Consider the following 4,973-nt stretch of genomic DNA (forward strand, 5'->3'; position numbering starts at 1 on the left):
AATTCCATTCCATGAGGGTAATTAAATATTTCCAGAAACACAATTCATGGTCATTTTACTCTTCATGTATTTTCAGTGTCACCTGGCTGTAGATCTTGCGCGTATGTGGCTACAAGGTTACTCCCCTCTTGGGTTATGTCCACAGGGCTCAACGGTACTCAGGTATGCTGTACTATATGAACCATGATTGCCCTCAGACGCTTCATTATTCTACATGGGGCACAGCTAACAGGTTCAAAATTTCTGCTGATACGATATTTTCAACACAGAGAGGCAGATACCAAAAACAAAATATGTATATCTGTATTCATTTAATGGAAGCAAACAAATGCTTTTTATAATATTATCTATAAAATGACCCTTTCAGTGCTATGTGGGTCATATCATCAACTAATCCTAACCATGTTGAAGTTATTTTTGTAATAATATTGCTAAATTTTTATAGAAAAAAAATTCATGCTAACTAACTTCACTTATTTTTTAAAATAGAAGAACGCATAGTGGGTGCTCAGTTTAGTAGTTACATTACTGCTTAGGATACTCACGTCCTATGTGAGTGCCTAGTTTAAGTTTCACCTCCTCTGCTTCCAATGAAGTTTACAACCAGTATGCATCCAGAAAGGAGGTGGATGATTGTTCAAGTACTTGGGTCTCTGACCCATGGGTGACACAGATTGACCTCTGGTTTCCTGGCTTTAGACCTGGCCCAGCCTTGGCCTTTCTGCTTGTCTGAAGACTGAACCAGTTGAAGGAAGATATGTCTATTTATCTCTCTCCTTTCTCTCTCTCTCTCTCTCTCTCTCTCTATGTATGTGTGTGTTTGTGTTTGTGTGTATAAACTCTGATTTTAAAATAAATAAATCTTAAAAAGAATATTTTCACTAAAGCAGAGCGAGATAAGGAAGAAAAACCGAAAAATATACTCTCAAGCTATGAATTCCCCTGAATCATGAAAAACGAAATAGGAACAGCAAATCAACTTTCACCAAGTGCTTCCATTATTCATTTATTCATTTAATTCTCAGGACAATTATGTGAAGTAGCTGCTAACTCCTGTACAAAGATGGAGAAAAAAGAATGAGCTGCAGACAAAACAAGTAACACAGCTCTTAAGTGACAGACACAGAACATACAACTGGAATATCACCTGACCAAGAAGTCCTAGATGTTTTAATATGCACATAAGCTTAGTTAATGGTATTGCATGGGAAATAAAAAAGAAAGAAAAAAAGCAACAACGATGTGAGAATTATTATGATCTAGTATTTTAAGAAAAAAAAAACATACTGCTTAGTAAGTTCTTGTGTTCTTCTGCCTTGGTTGGTATAATGGAGATATCACATTGGTGATTTCTAACAGTGGGCATACAGTGCTCATGGTTCAGGAGGCTGTGAAGACCAATGTGAAGACAACAGAGGGCGGATGTCCGCTGAGGTCCTCTCTTCGCAGTCTGTGCCATGTGCTGCATGCTCACGTGGCAGGAGGAAAGACAGATCCCTCAGGGCTCCAGTGTACGGCACTCACTAAGCCCATTCAGGAGGTGCTCCGTCCTCATGAACTGATCACACCCAGGTCCCTACCTTTTAGTGCCATGACCTTGGAAGCTAGGATTTCAGCACCCACATGCTGGAGTCAACAAACACCAAACGACAGAGCCAATTATCAGTGAGTATACAGATATACAGACATTTACCCCAAGTTAAAAAAAAAGGCAAATAAACATATGTTATTTTAAAGTAAAATGTCGTGACACTTACGGAATTAAACTGTACCAGTTTCACTGTATTTAGAAATATAAAGAGTACAACAGTACTTAATTTGTTATATCATGGAGTTACAGAGATACGAGATCTCATACATTTGGAGAGGTAAAAATTTAAGCAGTTGGTTAGCTTCTCTAATTCTCAATAAAGACTGATTCGTAATTTTCAGACAGAGTCAATGATTTAATACATAAAAATATTTAATATGTTTGTTATTCATATTATTAGCTATTATTAGCAGAAAAAAATAAAACAGTCTAAAAATACAGCCTATTAATTAATTGATATACAAAATTACAATAATTTCGATTTAAAGAAAAATTAGCTTAAAATTGTTAGCTGATTTATTTTAAAGAATGGAGTATACAGAAACAATTTTTTTTAAAAGAATATATTTGAAAACTCAAATAAGAGCTGGCAATGTGGCACAGTGGGTTAAGCTGCTTCCTACAGTGGAGGCATCCCATATGGGCACCTGCTCCACTTCTAATCCAGTCCCCCAGTAATGTTCCTGTGAAACTAGCAGAAGATAGCACAAATGCTTGGATGCTTGGGTCCCTGCACCCACGGGGGGATCTGGTAGAAATCCCTGGCTCCTGGCTTTGGCCTGGCCCATCCCTGGTTGTTGTGGCCATTTGGAGAGTGAAGCAGCAGATGGAAGACACTCTCTCTCTCTTTCTCTCTCTCTCTCTCTCTCTCTGGGACTCTGACTTTGAAATAAAATAAAATCTTAAAAAAACACAAATGTGTGCATTCAAAGGAGCATACATGCTCATCCAGCTTTTTTGGAATTTCATTTCAATAAACAAGTAATAAAAAACTTCAGGCTGGGAAAGTTACAAAGAAAAGAGTTTAATTTATTTCCTAATTCTAGAGGCAAGGAAGTTCAAGTTCAAAAGGTACTCTCTGTTTCTGAAGACTTCATGATTCACGGAGTCACATCAGAAAGGCAGAAGGGAAGCTGGCAGGTAGAGCTGAGCACATGCGAGAGGGACGGTAGGGGGCTGACTCACTTTATAACATCCACTCTGGTGGCAAACAGTCCAGTTCTGTGACACCCAGCTCACTCTGGCAACACTTAATTCACTGTCATGAGAAGCAATCCAGTCTCAAAAGAACCAACTTAGTTTCTTGAGAAAGACATTAATTTACTAAAGGAAGTGGTTAGTTCATGACCTCATAATCACCTCTGAATACCACCTAAGTGGGGACCAGGTTTCCAGCACACAAACAACTGGGGAACAAAAAAAAGTTAATTTAGAAAGTAAAAGAAAACCAAATACAATATACTTTTATATAATAATCATATATGATAATTATTATATTAGAAAATTAGCCTGTTAGTGACTGAAAGAGATTTAATAATCTTTGGTGAGATGCCAGACAAATATAAAACTCAACCATAGACCTTGAAAGTCATTCTAGGGGGGGTCAGCACTGTCGTGTAGCAGGTTAAGCCACCGCCTGCAGTGGCAGCATCCCATATGGGCGCCGGTTCAAGTCCCAGCTGCTCCACTTCTGATCTAGCTCTCTGCTGTGGCCTGGAAAAACAGTAGAAGATGGACCAAGTCACTGGGCTCCTGCATCTCCGTGGGAGACCTGGCAGAAGCTGCTGGCTCCGGGATTCGGATTGGTGCAGCTCCGGCCATTGCGGCCAACTGGGGAGTGAAGCAGCAGATGGAAGGATTCTCTCTCTGCGTCTCCTTCTCTCTCTGGGTAACTCTGACCTTCAAATAAATAAATAAATCTTTAAAAAAGTCATTTTGGGTATCTAAAAGACTCAAGTGTAAGCACAGACAATGTTAGAGTAAACAGAACAAATGAAATAACTGAACTTGTAACAATAGAGCAAAGCAAAAAGTCTAGCAAGTGTGCCTCAGAGTAATTTCCAGAGAAACAATGTAGGTTCTCACATATCTCACATATCTTGATTGTATCTTTAGAGCCATAAATGAAGGCCTAATAATAAAAAACACTAGAAAATTAGCATGAAAAGATTCAATATCTTGGGTATGCTTGAAAGACAGATAATCAGTATAAAACACTTAACCGTTACTGATTAAATTATACTTGGATTATTTTAACCACCATGTACACTACGTCAGGTATAATAGAGATGACTTGTGGGTTCCCTGAGCCTGTGCCCACCCAGTGGATGTAGTGACGGTACTGATTTTCTCATTTGGAAGGGTGTGGCCTTTGTTCAGAGTAAGAAAGCATGGGTTACAACCATCTTTGAGAATATATAAATCTAAACACAATTATCAAAATTTGCAATTTAGTTATTTTGAAGTTACTTAACAAGAAAGATAAATCTAATGCTTCAGAATGTTCCGTGTTTGTTTTACAAAACTGAAAACAGCACTTATGAATCTTGCGATTTTTATCAAGAGTATCCAAACCAAATAGCGTAAACCACACAAACCTAGAAATTCATTAGGTTTATTTAATTTTTTCTGGTCATTAAACTAATACACAAACTATGATCAAAGAAGTACAGTAAGAAATATGATTTTTATTATATTTTATGAGTAATTAATTTCTGTTTTAACATAAAATATGCAATGCAAATTGCTATGTCTATAACTTGCTTAAATATATTATAGCTCAATATCTTATATGCACAGTAACATTATTTTTATGTGATTTATAATAGTTTGAGTAAATTACTAACCATGAGAAAATGTTCGCCTATAGTATAAAGCAGATTTCAGAACTGTGTTTTACTATGCCCAATAATTTTAATAAATAGGGTGTTTTCTAGCAAATAAAATAACCTTCTAAATCAGTATCACATACCAACTTCACATGAATTCTAAAAAGCTATCTTTTGTTTTCCAAACAACTGCTACATTTTTATTTCAACAATTCCCATAGGATCATCAGACATTAATTCATTCAATACATATTTAACTGTCACCCCAATTATCATACATTTTAGAAAGTAAAATAAAGAAGTAGTGATTATCATGAGTCCAACTTTTGAGAAGGAAAATCTTTATAGTAAATTTAGAATTTTGTTGAAATCATAATAAGAGTAACTTTTAAGAAAATAAAGTATGTAAAATAGAAACAGTCAAATCAATTTTAGAAAATGAGAATAATTTGCTCCAAGCTGTTCAAAAATATTTATAAATACCTTAATATAAACCTTGTTTAAATATTTTTGGGTTTGAAATCATAATGCATTAAAATTATGAGTGTAGTGAG

Source organism: Oryctolagus cuniculus, chromosome 8 (assembly GCF_964237555.1).
Source record: "Oryctolagus cuniculus chromosome 8, mOryCun1.1, whole genome shotgun sequence".
Taxonomy (NCBI): Eukaryota; Metazoa; Chordata; class Mammalia; order Lagomorpha; family Leporidae; genus Oryctolagus; species Oryctolagus cuniculus.